This window comes from Microtus oregoni, unplaced genomic scaffold (genome assembly GCF_018167655.1).
Source record: "Microtus oregoni isolate MIOR12 unplaced genomic scaffold, Mior012 000006F_ref0000085, whole genome shotgun sequence".
In the NCBI taxonomy this organism is placed as follows: Eukaryota; Metazoa; Chordata; class Mammalia; order Rodentia; family Cricetidae; genus Microtus; species Microtus oregoni.
In genome coordinates this window covers 29,565,098-29,585,570 of record NW_024543065.1, presented here as the reverse complement: position 1 = coordinate 29,585,570, position 20,473 = coordinate 29,565,098, and positions in this window count along the sequence as shown.

Genomic DNA, 20,473 nt, shown 5'->3' with positions numbered 1-20,473 from the left:
TGCTACTTCATAACTGTAATTTTGCTACTATTGTGAATCATAATGTAAATATCTGATATGCGACCCCTGTGAAAGGGTCATTTGACCTCCAAAGCGGTCACAACCCACCAGTTGAGGACCGCTAAGTTAGATGATAGGATGGACTACATGAGTCCTGCCAGAGTTACAGCATGTTACCAGGGAAACCAGCATCCCTCCCCCACCTCCCGGATGGAGAAGTGGGAAGCTCAGAGGAGAGAGGGAGAAAGCCCGAAGTACTAGAGAAAGCACACTTAGGCTGTGGTCCGATCTGAGGGAGACAGGAAGGGAGAGAGAGGGAAAGTCGTGTGTGGGCAGCATGCTTCTTCATTGGCTGTCAGCTCACAAATAACGACACAGAGACTTCATATTCGTTGTGCAGTTCGGCCATTAGCTTAGGCTGGTTCCAGGAGCTCTTACAACTCAAATTAGCCCGTTTCTATTCGTCTGCATTCTGGCCCACGTCTTGGCCACCTCCGCTCCGTGCCGTACGTCCCACTTCCTCAGCATCCCTCGGGTACAATCTGCAAGGCTAGATTCCGACTCTTCTCTCTACCCGGAAATCCTGCTTATCTCTCCTGCCTAGCTATTGGCCACTCAGCTCTTTATTAAGCCAATCACCGTGGCAGATCTTCACATAGTGTAAACAAATATTCTGCAGCAGTCCCGACTCAGAAAGACAGGCAGACCCAAAAGAACCTCAGCACTGCTCTGTACCAACTGCAGTTGGGAGAGGGGGAGAGAGGAGAAGCGCATTATCTCATTAAAGGTATAATGGGATAATTATTCTCTCCCCCCCCCCCCCCCCGCGCCCCTCAGACAGGGTTTCTCTGTGGCTTTGGAGCCTATCTTGGAACTAGCTCTTGTAGACCAGGCTGGCCTCAAACAAACAGAGATCCGCCTGCCTCTGCCTCCCGAGTGCTGGGATTAAAGGCGTGCGCCTCCAGCACCCGCTCTTTCCATCTCTTTATCATGGCTTAATGAGAACTTGCCTTCTCGAGGGGCTGGCCCGCCTTCCTGAAGGGTGGTCCCATAGCTAGGTGACTAACTATCTGCCCAACCGGACTGTCAGCCCAGGAGGGAGATTTCAATCTCTTGACCAACAGGAAATCAGTTTTCTCTGACTGGGCCTTTACTGCTGCAGTAACTGGCTACTGAGTGAGAGCTGTCTCAAATACAGCAGAGTCAGTTGCTGAGCTGGCTCGGTGGGTGAAGGCACTTGCCATCAAATACAACAACAATGACCATTAATCCTGAAGGGATGAAAGGTCCATGCTTCACAAAACCGTGCTCACCAGTGATCACTGTCTCCAGTCCCACCTATTAGCTGGAGTCTAGTCTCTTCAAGAGGCCTCTGGTGTCTTGAACTTGGCATTCCTGGCAGCTTGTACTGTCCCTTCCTGAAGACTAATGTGTAGGGCCCAGGGTCTACCACTGTCCTGGGGTTGGTTCATCTTGAGGACAGTTTCTGGTCAGCCAGCTAAAACATTCTGTTTGTTCTTGTGCTCCCTCTGTTCTGCCTGGTGATTAGCTGTGGGGCATTGTTTACTCCATCTTGAGTGTGGCAATTTTGAGATTAATTTATTCTTTTTTAAAGATTTATTTATTATGTATACAACATTCTGCCTCCATGTATGCCTGCACACCAGAAGAGGGTGCCAGATCCCATTACAGATGGTTGTGAGCTACCATGTGGTTGCTGGGAATTGAACTCAGGACCTCTGGAAGAGCAGTCAGTGCTCTTAACCATTGAGCCATCTCTCCAGCTCCAAGATTATATTATTCTTTAAATTTAAATTTAAATTTAATGCTTTGCTTGCATGTTATGTATGTGCACCATGTGGCTGCCTGCTCCCCAAGGAGATCAGAAGAGGCTGTTAAATCCTCTAGAACTGTAGCTACGTGTGGATGGGTGTGAGCTAAAACATGGGTTCTGGGAACTGAAACAGGGTCTTCCAAAGTCAACAAGTACTCTTAAGTGCTAAGTCATCTCTTCAGGCCTACATCTGAAAAAAAAATGTAAAGTGCTAAGTTCTTCTCCTTCAGTGACTGATTTGTGGATTTATTGATAGTTTTTGAGCTGGCCGGCTTCCAAATCACAGAGATCTTTGAGACAGGGTTTCTCTGTAGCTTTGGAGTCTGTCCTGAAACTCACTCTGTAGACCAGGCTGGCCTTGAACTCACAGAGACTGGCCTGCTTCTGCCTCCATGGTGCTGGGATTAAGGATGTACACCACTGACAAACTTTATTTATTTATTATGTATACAATGTTCTGCCTGCTTGTATGCCTGCAGGCCAGAAGAGGGCGCCAGATCTTTTTATGGATGGTTGTGAGCCACCATGTGGTTGCTGGGAGTTGAACTCAAGACCTCTGGAAGAGCGGCCAGTGCTCTTAACCCTTTAGCCATCTCTCCAGTCCGCATGATCATTCTTATTTTCAGTAAATTAACAGTATACTTTATACACAAAAATGTACTAAGTGCTCTTGGCAACAGGCAGGCAAATAAACGACTTAGTTACTCCAGGGTCCCTAGTCTAGGCTCAAGTAAGACTTTTCCAGCACTTACATTCTCATGCCTTTGGTAGTGACAGTGTGACTCCCATCAGTTATAGAGAGAGGTGAGCGAGACCACTTAGGACTTAAATATAGGGCTGAGCATGCCTGTCTCGGCAGGAGAGCTTTTTGCATGATGACCCGGCCAGTTATCGTGTGACAAAAGCTTTCAAAATTAACTCCTTGCAGACTTTTGAGTCTTCAGGGAATTAAGACACCGATAGGCCAGAGATCATCTCAGCCCTTCAGTCAGGGACTGTCCCTGGAAACAGAGTGCTAACTCAAGTGGCATCAGAGGAAACGCCGGAGTTGGAGCGAACAAGGAGCCAGAACAGATCTGGGAGGCTTCATGGAGGCAGGGCGGGAGTGCATAGGGCAGAGTAGGAATGTACCTGAGAAGGATAGGAACCTGTGGGCTACCGCCGACGCAGGAAACTGAGGCAGTATTGAAGGACTGTAACTCGCGCTTGTGAGTAGCTGGAGGGAACAGCAGGGAGATGGACAATAGCTAAGTCTGCGAGACCATGGTGAGCAGGCCTTCTTCCAACCTACGCCGCAAATCTTCCAACACGTGGCAACCAGTGTGGCGCTTGACAGCTTCACGAAAGACAAATGCAGCCACTGACTGCCGCAAACAAAGGAGAGTGAGAGAGACGTGGGTCTCTCCAGCTCTGCCACTGTGGGTAGTGCCGGTCTCTCAGACCACGTCTACACTGGGAGATGCCAGGAAGAGTGAAGGGCCAAGACGAATATCCAGGAACCAGCTTCTGTCCCTTTACAGCCTGTGTCTCCATGAGGCTTCTAAATGGGCATTTTGTGTTTGAGACAATGTCTTGGCATATATCCTAGGTTGGCCTAAACTCATGACCCTCTTGAAAAATTGCTAACATTTATGCAAGAACATTAATATCTTCTGGATAGAGTCTTTTTGCCATCACATGCCCTCTGCTTTTCTTCCATTCATTCTCTGTGTCTCTGGTTTTTTGAGACAGGGTCTCATGTAACCCAGACCGGTTTTGGTTGAACTCATTTTGTAGCATTGATAGCCTTGAAATCCTGATTCTCCTGCCTCCACAGTAATTACAGGAGTGTTCCACCATGCCAGGTCCTATAATAAAGGACTTTTATACCCAACTAAATACTTAGAATAACCAAAAGTTCTAAAAAAAAAAAAAAGTTATGTTGTGAGCTTCGCAGGGATCCTTAATAACCACAGTAAAGCTACGTGATCACATACCCGTAACAAACAATAACCGCAATAAAGCCGCGTGTTACACACTCAAAGCAATAACCACAGTAAAGCCACGTGATTACACACTCAGAACAAACATGCAAATGGGGGCTGGAGCGATGGCTCAGTAGTCAAGATCACGTTATCCTTACAGGGGATCTGAGTCCAATTCCCAGCATCGACGTGATGGCTCACAACCATCAGTAGCTCATAACCCTCAGTGCTCACAACCATCAGTGCTCACATCCATCATTGCTCACAACCATCAGTGGCTCATAACCTTCAGTGCTCACAACCATCAGTGGCTCCAGTTCCAGGGGCTCTGACATCTTCCTATGGTCTCTGTTGGCACCAGGCATGAACATGGTACACATACATTTATGCAGATAAATCACTCATACACATAAAATAAAATAACTATATCTTTAAAAAACAAAGCAAAAATATAATTTTAGGGACTGGGGAGATGGCTCAGTGGTTAAGTGCTTTATTGTTTGTTTTGTTTTTCAAGACAGGGTTTCACTGTTTAGCTCTGGTTGTCCTGGAACTAGCTCATTGAACTAGTCCTCGAACTCACAGAGATCTGTGTGCCTCTGCCTCCCAAGTGCTGGGATTAAAGGCGAGAGCCACCACCACCACCTGGCTAAGTGCTTGCTTTATAAGCCTGAGACTGGAGTTCTTTTGATTCCCCAAACCCACCACATAAAATGCAGAAAGGTACGCTGGCTTGCTTGTCATGCCAGCCACGAAAGGTGCCCAGAGGGGATGCCCAGAGCAAGTTGGCTAATGAAGTTGCCTGAGAGAACCTGGCTCAGTGAATAAGGAGAGTCATTGAGGATGATTCTGGACATCATGCATCCCCATACACACACGCAAACATGTACATACACATGCAAGCATGTACCCCCACATATGCAAACATGCACACACACTCACAAACATTCACACACACATGCAAACATGCACACAAACGCAAACATGCAGACGCATGCAAACATGCACACACATGCAAATACACACACACACACCAACATGCACACATGCAAACATGCACAGACGCATGCAAGCACACACACACACAAGTGAAAGAAAGAAATGGAAAAAGAAAAAGTCATATCTGTAGATGTAATTTTAGCTATAATGCAGAATTAGCAACTGGCTCCCATGCCTGCCTAGCTTCTGTGTGAACAAGATAAAGAGGTGGGAATTAAAGGGCTATGCTATAGGCAGCAAGCTCTTAGGTTTGAGCTGCAGCCATAAAATCAGAGGAAATGCATGTGAACTTCTGAAAGAAAAGAGGTCAAGAGTGCCCTGGTCCTCACTGCTCCTGAGCTGAGCCGCGGAATCTGTCCAGCTACCTGGGACATTCGGGAATCAGTGATGATATCCTGGGGTCTCAGAGTTCAGAGTCATCCTCTGCTATATTTCAGTGGGACCAACTACTGCCACCAGGTGGCATCAAATTGTAGCCAAGTTGGGCATGAATGTAGCTCTGTCAGCTGGGCTCCCAGAATTCCCGGCCAGCTAGCTGTGCAGACCCGTACTGGTCACTCTATTGTGAGCTTCCCAAACATTCCCGCCTCCCATCTCACAAGCCTGGATTCTCTGCATTTCATCCAGCCGACTGCAGCTTTACTATATTAAATTCTAACTGTAACTGAGGGACATGCTCTTAGACAAAATGCCGAAAGAGATAAAATTAGACAGAGTGATACTTATCTTCTACACACTGGTTCATTGAATCTCTCTTATGTATAAGGTACAGACTGAAGAAAGTAAAAGCCGTTTTGTAAGTTAAACACTGATGTCACAGATCAACCTGCCGTTAGCTATTGTTGGCTCACAGTTCCTGGAGTGTGGTGTGATGCAGACACACAGTTGGGCCCAGGAGTTATTCATTGTTTTTGCAAGTTTTAGTATGGGCATTTTATAAACAAATGTCAATTTCTTTATTATAGGGGTTTATATGTGTATGATGGGAGGGTCGCTGGAGTGCCCATGTGCATATGTAGAGGCTAACCGCATGAATTTGGTTCTCTCTCACTTTACATGGGTCTGGGGATAGAACTTAGGTTGCCCGGCTTTCACTCCCTGAGACATCCTGCTAGCCCTCCCCTTACTGTATTTGAGACAGAGTCTCTCACTGAACTAGAGCTCCACAGTCTGACTAGCCTGGCTGGCCCCGGCGTTCTGTTGTTGGGTGTTCTCAGTTCTGGAATTATAGCACGCCTTTGCACAGGGCCCTGGATTTATTATTATCTACTTTCCTTCCTTCCTTCCTTCCTTCCTTCCTTCCTTCCTTCCTTCATTCCTTCCTTCTTCCCTCCCTCCCTCCCTCTCTTCCTCTCTCCCTTCCTCCTTTTCTCCTTCCCTCCCTCCTTCCCTCCCTACCTTCCTTAGACAAGGTCTCAATACAGGCTGGCCTTGAATGCATAGAAATCCACCTCCCTCTGCTTCTCAAGTGATTGGATTAAAGGCTCATGCCACCAAACTGGTTATGTTTTATTTTAAAGTTTCTTCCAGAGTGGCTCTAGCTAGCCTTGAACTCATGATCCTCCTATGCCAGCCTCCCCAGTATTGTGGTTACCTATGAGCCACTACATTTGATTGATTAGTTTCTGAGAAGTACATGTTAGTATCTGTTTCTTCCTACAGTTTGTTATGGGTGTGTGTGGTGGTGGGGGGTTAGTTGAGGCTGTATGGTTACAGGAACACACAGTTTGCTCTCTCTCTCTCTCTCTCTCTCTCTCTCTCTCTCTGTATGTGTGTGTGCGCGCACACACACACAGTTGTGATTTGAAGCTGTATTTTGATTAGTATGTGATTTGAAGCACACATGTATTTTGATTGCTATGTCACCTTGCTGTTTGTTTCTGGAACAATAACAGTATATGAGCGTACCCTACTGATGTGGGATTCCCCTCTGTATGCTGTGATTACCATTGATTAATAAAGAAACTGCTTTGGACCTATAGCAGGGCAGAATACAAGTAGGCAGGGAAAACTAGGCTGAATGCTGGGAGAAAGAAGGTGGAGTCAGGGAGAAGCCATGTAGCCCCACCAGAGACAGACACCCTCCGGACGGAACTTTACCCAGTAAGTCACAGCCTCGTGGTGATACAGAGATTAATAGGAATGAGTTAAATTAAGATGTAAGAGTTAGCCAATAAGAAGCTAGAGCTAATGGGCAAGCAGTGATTTAATTAATATAGTTTCTGTGTGGCTATTTCAGGGCTGAGCAGTCAGGAACAAACAAGCGGCCTCATACAACACCCTACATGGTGGCACAGGTCTTTAACCCCAGAGACAGGTGGATCTCTATGGGTTCAAGGGCAACCTGTCTACAGAGCAAGTCCAAGGACAGCTAGGTCTATACACTGAGATCCTGTCTCAAAACAAACAAACAAACCAGCATATGATGCTTTTCTTTGTTCCTTATGATTTCCCCCATTTTTAACATTTTAATTTTACTCTTTCTTTTTGAGGAAGTCTCAACTGTGTAGGCCTAGCTGCCCTGGAACTTGCTCTGTAGAGCAAGTTGGCTTCAAACTCATAGAAATCCACCTACCTCTGCTGACATTAAAGATGTAAGCCATCTTGCCCACCAAGGGCAAGACTTTTCTTTTTCTTTTTAATTTGGGGAGTATCACATGTAACCCAGACAGGTCTCTGACTTACCATGCAGTAGACTGGGGTGGTTTGGATGAGAGTGGTCCCCATAGTTCATATATTTGAATGCTTGGTTCTCAGTTGGTAGAACTGTTTGGGAAGGATTAGGAGGTGTGGACTTGTTAGAGGAGGTGTGTCACTAGAGGTGGGCTTTGAGGTTTCAAACGCCTACACCAGCCCCTCTCCCCCTCTCTCTGCCTCTTGTCTGTGGGTCAGATGTAAGTTCTCAGCTCCAGCATCAGGCCTGCCTGCTGTCGCGCTAGTCAGGGACTCTGAAACTTGTAAGCAAGCCCCTAACTAAATGGTTTCTTTTTTTTAAATATTTATTTATTTGTTTATTATATATACAGTATTCTTTCTGTAGTCCAGAAGAGGGCACCAAGCCTCATTACAGATGGTTGTGAGCCACCATGTGGTTGCTGGGAATTGAACTCAGGACCTTTGGAAGAGCAGGCAATGCTCTTAACCACTGAGCCATCTCTCCAGTCCCTAAATGGTTTCTTTTATATGTTGTTTTGCTTAATGCATCTCCTCACAGCAATAGAACAGTAACAAAAACATGAAGGGTGACCTTAAACTTCTGGTACTCCTGGTTCTACTTCTTGAAGGCTGGGATTACAGGCATATACCACCTTGCTGGGTTTCCTATGGCACTACAGATGCAAGTTAGGTCTTCCTGCATTCTAGACAAGCACTCTACCAAATGAGCTACACCCCAGTCCTAACCCTAAGAGATGACTTTAGACAGCACGTTTGTGTGTGTTTGTGTGTGTATGGCTGTATAACTATGGGGGTATGACTGTATTACTGTGTTTGTGTATGGGGGTATGACTGTATGACTGTATGTATATGTGTGTGTATATGTGGGTATGACTGTGTGTGTGTGACTGTATGACTGTGTGTGTGTTTGTATGTGTATGACTGTATGATTGTGCATGTATGTGTGTGTGTATATGTGGGTATGACTCTGTGTGTGTGACTGTATGACTGTGTGTGTGTTTGTGTGTGTATGACTGTATAACTATGGGGGTATGACTGTATGACTCTGTGTGTGTTTGTATGTGTATGACTGTATGACTGTGCATGTATCTGTGTGTGTATATGTGGGTATGACTGTGTGTGTGTATGACTGTATGACTGTGCATGTATCTGTGTGTGTATATGTGGGTATGACTCGGTGTGTGTGTGTGACTGTATGACTCTGTGTGTGTTTGTATGTGTATGACTGCATGATTGTGCATGTATCTGTGTGTGTATATGTGGGTTTGACTCTGTGTGTGTGTATGACTGTATGACTGTGCATGTATCTGTGTGTGTATATGTGGGTATGCCTCGGTGTGTGTGTCTCTGTGTATGTGTCTGTGTGTGTATGTGGGGGGAGGGCAAGGAGGATTTCAGGTGTCCTGGTCTATCATTCTCTACCTTCTTTCTTTAAGATGGATTTTCTTCCGAACCTGGTTGTAGGTTAAGGATGAGTAAGCTCTACTGAGTACCCATTGGGCACCTCTGTCTACCCAACCCTACCCCCAGTGCTGGGGTTACAGGCAGGTATGACCAAGTCTGGCTTTTGAAGTATGTGCTGGGGTTTCACACTCAGGTCTCCAAGCCATGCAAGCAGTCTAAATCCTCTTACCTTCTGGGCCAGCCCCTTTACACTTACGCTCTTCTCGTGAAGGTTTGTGGGTCATTGCTCCCTGACTGTTATTAGAAGATATGTTTCTTGAGAGCCCAGTGTGGTGTTCTGTCCCTGTGACCACTACTACTCGGAGGCTGAGACAGAAGGACTGAGCTTGAGGCCGGCCATACTGGATTGTTTCGTGAGTGACTGACTCTGTTCAGAAGAAAAAGGGAAACCCATTTCTCCCAACAGTGCTTATTGATCTGGAGCCCTTGTATCATTGAGAAACAGCAACGTAGCAGGTAGTTACTAGTCAGCAGCAGTGACTCCAATTCTCCCCTTCTCTTCTCTTTCAGCTTTTTGAGATAGTCTCACTGTAGACCTCTTTCTCAGTCTCTTCAAGAAACAAGAGGAAATGCTACTGGATTTGGGGGTCACAGCCTGTGCCCCAATAAGCCAGGTTTGGCCACCCATCCTCAGTAAGCCAATCAAAGCACCCAAATTAACAATGAAAAGCAGAAAAGTGAGATTTATTCAACATGGCCACATTGGGAAGAGGGACAGAGAGATTGAGGGCCTCCCTATCTGGGAGTTTGGGAGGCAGACTGACAGTAGGGTTTAAACAAAAAGTAAGAGATCACATAAATAGTCAGGTTAGGTATGACCCCCAACCTCTGTAGTCTTGGCTCCAAATCTCTCATGTAAAATCGTCACCTCTTGCCGGGCGGTGGTGGCGCACGCCTTTAATCCCAGCACTCGGGAGGCAGAGGCAGGCGGATCTCTGTGAGTTCGAGACCAGCCTGGTCTACAAGAGCTAGTTCCAGGACAGGCTCCAAAACCACAGAGAAACCCTGTCTCGAAAAACCAAAAAAAAAAAAAAAATCGTCACCTCTTGGGGTAAGTTGAATAAGAAGGGTCCCCACAGGCTCATCTATTTGAGTGCTTGGGGAGTTGTGGCCCTAGGAAAAGTGGCTTAGTTGGGGTAGGGGTGGCCCTGTTGAAGGAAGTGCTTCATTATAGGTGGATTTGGGGGGTTCAGATGCTCATGCCAGGCCCAGTGTCTCTTTCCTCCTGCTGCCTGGGGATCCGAATATAGAACTCTCAGCTCCTCTAGCACCACGTCAGCCTTCATGCCATCACACTTCCTGCCATGAAGTCAACGGACTAAACCTCTGAACTGTAAGCCAGCCCCAGTTAAACGCTTTCCTTTAGAACAGTTGCCGTGGTCATGGTGTCCCTTCACAGCAATAGGACACTGACTAAGACACCTCTCCTGGAGGAAATTCTAATTTCTTGGGTCCTCTTCTTTGAATAGTCGGATAGCCAATGAGGTGAGCACATGTGTCTGTTTAGAATGTCTTTGCTCCTGCCATACAGACAGGTCACAGACGAGATGGAACTCAGAGGTTGAGTGCTAGGCCAGCATATGCAAAATTTGAGATTAGACACCAAAAGATTAAAATGAAAATATACTCCCCAAGTGGCATCTGAAAGAAAAAAAAGACATCAAAAGAAAGGAAATAAAAGGAAGGAGGAAGGAAAGGACATGACTGCTCCTAGTATGGCAGAGGAGAAAGGTTATTAAGGTTATTATAGACATGTGGGAGACTTGGCCAGAGGAAGCAGCATCTGGGAGCGTCTAGAGTGGACATGGCCAGGCTGAGTTGGGTCATGTGGAGAGAGAGGAGGGAAGGGAGAGGCAGAGAGGGGAACCGGATGCAGCAGCCAAGATTCCAAAGATCCAAAAGGGTTGGGTAACCAAAATGGTTTGATTATATAGGGAAGGCCTAGAGAGTTCAGGGTGGAGGGCAGGCTGTGCTGTGATCCTAACCCAAACAGAGGGATCCTGGGAGAATCTGGTGGCCAGGTCTGCTTCAAAATGTTAAATAGGCCCCTCAGCAATTTATTCCGGATTTGAAACTTAACAATGCCATCTCATATTAAATGGGGAAGGCAGGATTTGAACCCAGATATAGTGATTCTGTGTAAGAGACTGGTTGGTTTCCATGATAACTCATTCCCATGAGCCCCACAGTGTGGGAGGGAAGGAAGAAGTAACGCCATTCTGTGGTTCACCTTTGTATCCAGGCCGTGTGTCTCACATAGCAACTCTTAGTGAATGCCAGTGCAAAGGAGGCATGAACTCAATCTGGTTGCTTCTCCCCAAGGGTTTCCAAAAGGGAATCACAACCTGGTAAAATAAAGCAGTGGCAAGGAAGGTTTGCGGAAATACCAGTTTGAAGAAAGAGTCATTGTTACACTGTCTTCTTCTGAATGACTAACAGGTTACTAAAGGTGCATTTCCTGAGGCTGGAGAGATGGTTCAGCAGCTATGAGTACTTACTTTTCTCTCAGGGGACCTGAGTTTGCTTCCCAGAAGCCACATGGCAGTTTATAACTGTTCCTGAAGTACCAGGAGATCCATCGCCCTCTTCTGGCCACTGCAGGCACTGCACATATATTGCACACACACACACACACACACACACACACACACACACACACACACACGCAATACACTCATACTCATAAAAACAAAATAAATAAAATTATTAAAATGTTGCATTGTGTGAAAATGTCCATTATAGATTAAGTCTGCTTTCATTTTGCACTGTTTTAATTAATTCAATAAAAGAATCCTCAGGGAGTATAAAAACATAATTTTAGTATTATTTTCTCCTTTCTGTATTCAGTTTTGTTATGCTGATGTTCAACATAATAGAGTGAGCAATTATATGTAATTGTAGAAACTATTGCTGAATTTGCATTTGAAGCACACACCTTCCCCTGCCTCTAGCTGGCATTGTTAACTAGGTTATAAATAGTACAACTGACATCCAGCAAACAGAAAGTGCTTTTGGATGGGCACATGCTAGGAATGGAAGAAGGGCTCACACCCCTTGCTTCACTTGGAGAGCTGTCACCACAACTAGCCAAAGGGGCATGTGGATTAATTTCTATCATAGCGTTGCCTACAAAGTCGTTTATGAGGACTTATGGTATAGTATTCTCAAAAGAGACATTTATGGCTAAACAGGGCAACTCCAACCAATACACTTACTTTGACACTATCAATGGGCACTTGTGAGGAAATGTAGCTGTTGTTCCTTGGAGTGAGAATGACCCCCTATAGGTTCATATATTTGAATGCGTAGGCCTCAGTTGGTGAAACGGTTCTGAAATGATTAGGAGGGGTGGCATTATTGAAGGAGGTCGGTGGCTGCAGTCGGACTCTGAGGTCTCGAAAGCTCATGCCATTCCCACCTAGCTCTTGCTCTCTACCTCTTGCCTGTGGAACAGGTGTACTCTCAGTTACGGCTCCAGCGTCATCCTGTCTGCTGCTAAGATGGCTATGGACTAGGAGCCCCTAGGAGCCCCAATAAGTGTTTTCGTTTATAAGATGCTTTGGTCATGGTGTGTTGTCTGAGTTTTTTGCCCTGCCCGGTTCCCACAGTCGTTAAGTCCCAGAGAAGTCACACAGAGGTCTACATTATTTATAAACTGATTGGCCCATTAGATCAGGCTTCTTATTAACTCTTTTTTTTTTTTTTTTGGTTTTTCGAGACAGGGTTTTGCTGTGGCTTTGGAGCCTGTCCTGGAACTAGCTCTGTAGACCAGGCTGGTCTGGAACTCACAGAGATCCGCCTGCCTCTGTGTAGTAATAGGGGCGGCGGGGTTGCGTTCCCAGCACCCCGGCCGCCTGCTCGGCTAGCTTATGCCCGAAATAATTACACGGACACTGTATTCTTTTAATCACTGCTTGGCCCATTTCTATCTAGGCTAATTCTCACTTATTAACTTAGCCCATTTCTAATCATCTGTGTATGGCACCCCAAGGTGCGCTTACCAGGAAGATTCTAGCCTATGTCCATCCTGGGTCAGAGCTTCATCCCGGGAGCGTCTCTCTCAGGCGTCTGCTCCCGAGAGGCGAGCTGTCGAGACTGAGCTCACTTCCTCTTCCTCCCAGCGTCCTGTTCTGTTTACTCCTCCCACCTATCCTCTAACCAATAAAATGGGCCAAGGCAGTTCCTTTATTAGCCAATGACCTTCCTCCATCACCTCTGCCCCCCGAGTGCTGGGATTAAAGGCGTGCGCCACCATCGCCCAGCCTTATTAACTCTTATAACTTATATTAGCCCATTATTCTGTCTATGTGAGCCACATGGCTTGGTACCTTATTTAGTGAAGCAGTCACATCTTGTTCTTCTGTGGCTGGGTCATAACTGCGGGCTAGGACTTCCTTCTTCTCAGAATTCTACTATTCATTGACCCGCCTCTACTTCCTGCCTGGCTACTGGCCAATCAGCATTTTATTAAAATACAATTATCAGGGTACAAACCATTGTCCCACAGCACTTCCCCCATTTAAAAAAAATTAAGAACTCTGAATCTATATCCTTTGTTTAGCTTTTCTCCTGACCATTATCCATAACAACTTGTAATCAACATTTTAAACAAAGGAAAATATCCATAGTCCATTTTTTAGGGAATGTGGGTGTGGTTTTCCAGCCTACTTCCTGAAGGTTGGGGTGCTGATAATGTTATGGGGATCTAAAGAAAATTTAGAATTATGATCAAGTCCTGACTAGAGTATCCTGTAAGACTTGATCATCTCAGGCAGCAGTCTTGAATCTGTTCTGGATGTAGAATTATTCTGACATCTGGGCCATCTGTTCCTACCGGAGATTTTTCAGGTGGTCTTCCTTGATCAAATCTGATTTTTCTTAACTCAGAATAAATCTATAGCTTCTCATTTTCTGTGGAAACAAAAGCAAAACCTCTTCTCCAAAGTAACATATCTTTTGACTTCAATTTTGAAGTCAAGGTATTTTCAAAATACCTATTGGATTCATTCAGCAGTATTTATAAGCAAATATCTTTTGTCAGCTGTTGCGCCTTCCTCGGCATTCAAACAATTTAAAGAAAACATAATAACATACAGAATCTATCCCCAGCAGCACAGACATTAAGGGCAACATTGAATAAATGGGACCTCCTGAGACTGAGAAGCTTCTGTAAAGCAAAGGACACTGTCGCTAAGACACAAAGGCAACCCACTGACTGGGAGAAGATCTTCACCAACCCCACAACAGACAAAGGTCTGATCTCCAAAATATATAGAGAACTCAAGAAACTAGACCGTAAAAATCTAATCACCCCAATTATAAAATGGGGCACTGAGATGAACAGAGAATTCTCAACAGAAGAAGTTCAAATGGCCAAAAGACACTTAAGGTCATGCTCAACCTCCTTAGCAATCAGGGAAATGCAAATCAAAACAACTTTGAGATATCATCTTACACCTGTCAGAATGGCTAAAGTCAAAAACACTAAGGATAGCCTTTGCTGGAGAGGCTGTGGAGGAAGGGGTACCCTCATCCATTGCTGGTGGGAATGCAATCTTGTGCAACCACTGTGGAAATCAGTGTTTCGGTTTCTCAGGAAATTTGGGATCAACCTACCCCTGGACCCAGCAATACCACCCTTAGGAATATACCCAAGAGATGCCCTATCATATGACAAGAGCATTTGTTCAACTATGTTCATAGCAGTATTATTTGTAATAGCCAGAACCTGGAAACAACCTAGATGCCCTTCAATGGAAGAATGGATGAAGAAAGTGTGGAATATATACACATTAGAGTACTACGCTGCGGTAAAAAACAATGACTTCTTGAATTTTGCATGCAAATGGATGGAAATAGAAAACACTATCCTGAGTGAGGTATCCCAGACCCAAAAAGATGAACATGGGATGTACTCACTCATAATTGGTTTCTAGCCATAAATAAGGGTCACGGAGACTACAATAGGTGAACCTAAAGAAGCTAAATAAGAAGGTGAACCCAAGGAAAAACATATAGTTATCCTCTTGGCTATGGGAAGAAAATTGGGATCTTGGGGGTGGGGTTGGATGGGGGTAAGGGGAGATGGGGAGAGAAAAGAGAGAAGGTAAAGGGGGGGGGAACTTGGGGAAACAGGAGGATTGGGATAAAGGAAGTTTGGACAGGGGAGCACAGAAGCACAATTCTTAGTTAAGGGATCCACCTTAGGGTTGGCAAGAGACTTGACCCTAGAGTGGCTCCCAGGAGCGCATGGTGATGTCCCCAGTTAGTCCCTTGGGCAGCTGAGGATAGGGAACCTGAAATGACCCTATCCTAAAGCAATACTGACGAATATCTTGCATATCACCATAGAACCTTCATCTGGTGATGGATGGAGATAGAGACAGAGACCCACCCACACTGGAGCACTGGACTGAGCTCCCAAGGTCCCAATGAGGAGAGGAAGGAGGGAGAAGATGAGCAAAGAAGTCAGGACCACGAGGGGTGCACCCACCGACTGAGACAATGGGGCTGATCTATTGGGAGCTCACCAAGGCCAGCTGGACTGTGACTGAAAAAGTATGGGATAAAACCGGACTCTCTGAACATGGCGAACAATGAGGGCTGATGAGACACCAAGGACAATGGCACGGGGTTTTGACCCTACTTCATGTTCTGGCTTTGTGGGAGCCTAGCCAATTTGGATGTTCACCTTCCTAGACATGGACAGAAGGGGGCGGACCTTGGACTTTCCACAGGGCAGGGAACCCTGACTGCTCTATGGACTGGAGAGGGAGGGGGAGAGGAGTTTGGGGGAGGGGGAGAAGGGTGGGAAGAGGGGGAGGGAAATGGGAGGCTGGGAGGAGGCGGATACTTTTTTTTTCCTTTTCTCAATAAAAAAAAAGAAAAAAAAAGATAGGATGGTTGGTAAAGAACAGTTGAAAGAAGACAAAAAAAACATACAGAATCTAGACTCTCTGTATTTTTCATCTTTACATGGCTTTATTTTTTTTTCTTTTTTTAAATGTTTATTTATTTATTATGTATATAATATTCTGTCTGTGTGTATGCCTGAAGGCCAGAAGAGGGCACCAGACCTCATTCCAGATGGTTGTGAGCCACCATGTGGTTGCTGGGAATTGAACTCAGGACCTTTGGAAGAGCAAGCAATGCTCTTAACCGCTGAGCCATCTCTCCAGCCCCCTATGTGCCTTTATTTTAAACTCTATTTCTTTTATTTTTATTTTTAACTTTTGGCTTTTTGAGACAGGTTTTTTCTGTGTATCTTTGGCTATCCTGGAATTTACTCTGTAGATCAGGCTGTCCTTGAACTCACAGAGATTTGCTTGCCTCTGTCTCCCAAGTGCTGGGATTAAAGGTATGTGCCACCACACCTTGAACTCACAGAAGTTGGCCTGCCTCTGTATCCCAATTGTTGGGATTAAAGGTATGTACCATCATACCTGACTACTCTCTTTTTTTCTTTTTTCTTTTAAAGACTTTAACCTTTTTTTCTCTCCCAAGGCTACATATATTTTTAAGCACACTGTAAACTGTTTAGAGGCTTTTTCTTTTGAAACTATTTTTGCCGTATCTCTTTTTTTGACCACAAGAGTTTTTAATTTGCTAAGTGATATGGCTAGGTGGAGGTACCAGCCGAAGCCATGTTTATTGCCACAACTCTATGGCATTTCAAGGTCCCTGCCACCACCGAAAGGCATGTAGTCAGCTTTTCATCAACACCATTTAAGTGTTTCGTGGCAAGACCTCTTAAAAAAGCTGCAAGGTTTTACAGCTAAAGCTGAGTCAGGAATCCTCTCTTAAATGAGAGTGCTTGTCTCTAGCAAGCAGAGTCAACCCGAGAAAGTGATGCTATCAATAAGCTGTGCTTTACTCTATTTTTTTTGTCTAGAATTATTTCTCAAGCTCTCTCAGGCTTTATGTGGATGTAGTTATCCACGTGGGTGCCGTTTGTTGACTGAGGTTTCTGTCCTGCCCAGTTCCCACAATTGTTAAGTCCCAAAGAAATCACACAGAGGTCTACATTAGTTATAACTGATTGGCCTAGTAGCTCAGACTTCTTATTAACTCTTATAATTTATATTAGCCCATTATTCTTGTCTATGTTAGCCACATGGCTTGGTACCTTTTTTGGTGAGGCAGTCACATCTTGCTTGCTCTGTGGCTGGATCAGGAGTGCAGAATCAAACTTCCCTCTTCCCAGAATTCTTGTTGTCCCACCTCTACTTCTTGTATGGTCATTGTGCCTATACTTCCTGCCTGGCTACTGGCCAATCAGCATTTATTTAAAATATAATTGACAGGGTGCAGACAGCAATAGTGTCTTATTTAGGCAAAAGAAAAACAACTAAGACATTCCTGGATTAAATAATCCTGTGACAAGGCAAAGAAAGTTATAGGACTGAGGCTTGCAAGATGGCCAGACAACCTGAGTTCAAATCCTGGAACTCACATAGTAGAAGAAAGAACTGACTCCCCAAAATTGTCCTTTGAGCTTCATGCCTACACTGTGACACTCACACACCCACACAATGAACACACACACTCTCTCTCTAAATAAAAGTGTAATAAATATTTAAAAAAATCACAGACTAAGATAAAGATGGAAAGTGCTATTTATAGTGGGATGTGGTGGTCCATGTAATCTCAGCAGGCTAACCTGGGAATAATGCCAGAAACTGATGGTTAGGACCCAGGAAGAAAGATGTAAATGCTAGATGTTTAAAGAAAAAATAAAGGGGGGGGGTATATGTGACTGTTCTAGCCCTTACTTTTTTACTTCACACCCACATGAATATGAAGGTGTGAGTACATAAAGTCTGTATTTGTCTGCTTATTCTGTATTTTATTTTATGTGTATGGGTCTTTTGTCTGTGCACCACTTGGGTGCCTGGTGCCCATGGAGACCAGAAGAGGGGGCACCCCTGGAACTGGATGGAGTTACAGATGGTTGTGTGTGAAATATTCCTTTACACTGGATGAATATATGTCACCATAATTGTTTTAATAAAGAAGCTGACTGGTCGATATCTGAGCAGAATAAGGTTAGGCAGGAGAGCCAGACTAGGAGAATGCTGGAAGGAAGAAGGGCAGAGTTTGGAGTCTCCATCAGAGTCAGGGAGAGGCAAGATGGGCATGCCATGCTGAGAAAAGGTACCAGACCACATGACAAAGTGTAGACTAAAAAAAAAAGGGGGGTAATTTAAATGTAAGAGTTAGCTAGTAATAAGGCTGAGCATCAGCCAAGCATTTACAATTAAGTTTCTGAGTGATTATTTGGGATTGGCTGCCGGCACAGAAAAACTCCACCTACAGTTGTAAGCTGCTATGTGGGTGCTTGGAATTGAACCCAGATCTTCTGGAAGAGCAGCCTATAGCTGGAGACTGTTCTCCCTCCCTCCCTCCCTTCCTCCCTCCCTCCCTTCTTCCCTCTCTCCCTCCCTTCCTCCCTCTCTCCCTCCCTTCCTCCCTTTCTCCTTTCCTCCTTCCTTCCCTCCCTCCCTCCCTCCCTCCCCCCTTCCTTCTTTTTTCTATTTGCTCACAACCATTTGTGACTCAGTTTACCCTCTTCTGGCCTATGGAGCAGAACCTACACACACATTTTAAGTCACCCTTGGCTGTTGATCATGAGGGCAACTTGGGGTATATTAGTGGACTGTCTCAAAAACACAACAAACAAAACCCTCACATGCACGCGCGCGTGCACACACACACTCACGCACATGTACAGGTAGATAGTTTTGTTTTTGTTGTCTAAGAAGAGGGTCACATTATGCAGCCCTGCCTAACCTTTAAATCTGTCTGCATACTGGGTTAGCCTTAAATTCATATAGAGTTCTTCCTGCTTCTGCCTTCCCAGTTCTGGGATTAAAGGCATGTACCAACATGTTTGGCTATATATATAATATATATTACATATATGTTATTTATATATTAATAGTATTATATAGTCATTGAATTATAAACAAAATTTATGGAATTTATATCATGTATTATGAATACAAGCATTTCTATTATATATTATATAAACTGTACTTCAGTAAAGATGTTTTGAAACAAGATGCAAAAAAATCCAAACGTGGTATCACATGTCTGTTACCTCAGCTCTCGGGAGGGGAAGGCAGGCAGACCATGTTTATTCTCTATCACTTACTTAGTTGGTGGCCAAGTGGAGAAAGGTACTTGCCACCAAGCTGACAGCCCCGAGTTTGTTCTCTGGAACCCATGGGATGGAAGGAGAGAACTGACAGCTACAAGTTGCCCTTTGACCTCCACGTGTGTGCTATGGTATGTAAACCATGCAAGGAGAGGAACCCTACTGGAGGAGGGAGGGGGAGGGAGGAAGCACAGGAAGCAGCAGCTGTGGAAATTCACCAGCAAGGAGCCACGCCCCCCCCCCAATCTAAGCAGCCCTGTAACGGGGCGCTAGGGCAAGATGCCCCGAGAGGCCAATGCTGGGAAAGCAAGCAATAGCAAGAACATCAGAAGCATCATCAACCCAGGCAGGAAACTAGCTGATAGCCCAGTTTAATCCATTCAGGATGGTCCCTACAGTTCGGATATAGTTTATTCCCCAAAAGTCCACGTTCTAAAAACTGGATCTCTGGTATGTAGATGAGAGGTGGGTGGACCTTTAAGAGGTGGGAACTAGTGGGAGGTGAGTAGGTCCTGGGGTGCCGCCAGTGGAGACATTAGTACATTCTCATCGGCTTAGGTCACTGAGTAGGTCAGAGTTCCTGGGACTGGATTAGTTTCTGGTCAGGCGGTTTAGAAGAATCAAGTCAGATTTTTCAGTTTTCTGTCTCTTCTCTCACCATGTGATCTCTTCCACACCTATACTGCTCCATGAAGTTAGGGCCCTTTACCAGATGTCAGCACCATGAAGTCTGGAGTTTCTGGCTACCAGAATCCTAAGAAAGTCAACTTCATAAAGAACCCAGCCTCAGGCATTTCGCTATAGCAACATAAAAGGTTTGTTTTCTTTTGTTTGTTTGTTTGTTTTGAAAGACAGGGTCTCTATGTATCCAGAGCTGGCTTTGGGCTTTCTATGTACCTGAAGATGACCCTGAATTTCTGATCCTCCTGCCTCTACCTCCAGAACCCTTAGAGGCATTATGACTCTACACCCAGTTGAACCTGAACCCAGGGCCTCGCGCATGTTAGGCAAGCATCATGACACTGAGCTAGGGCCCCAGCAGCAAACGTCAGGGAACAGGGCAAACGGGGTGGAAAGAATGTAAGGGTCTTAGGAAGGGCGGGGAACTGAGGAATGTTGTCCTCCGGGCCAGACGAGACAGTTTCTCTCCCCAAGTCACAGCAGCGGGGATTACCTGCGGTACAAACTCTGCACAGAGATATTGGATTCATCAGTATCCTGCCATGATGTGGGAGGGGCTTGATAAGCTCCTATCCCTCCTTGAGGATCTATAGGCCGACGATGGGTTGCTATGGGAAGGAAAAATGTTCTCCATAGTTGGGTAGCCACATGGGTCCTGGGAACTTGGGTCCTTGGATACCAAGTTAGCCAGTGCCCTTA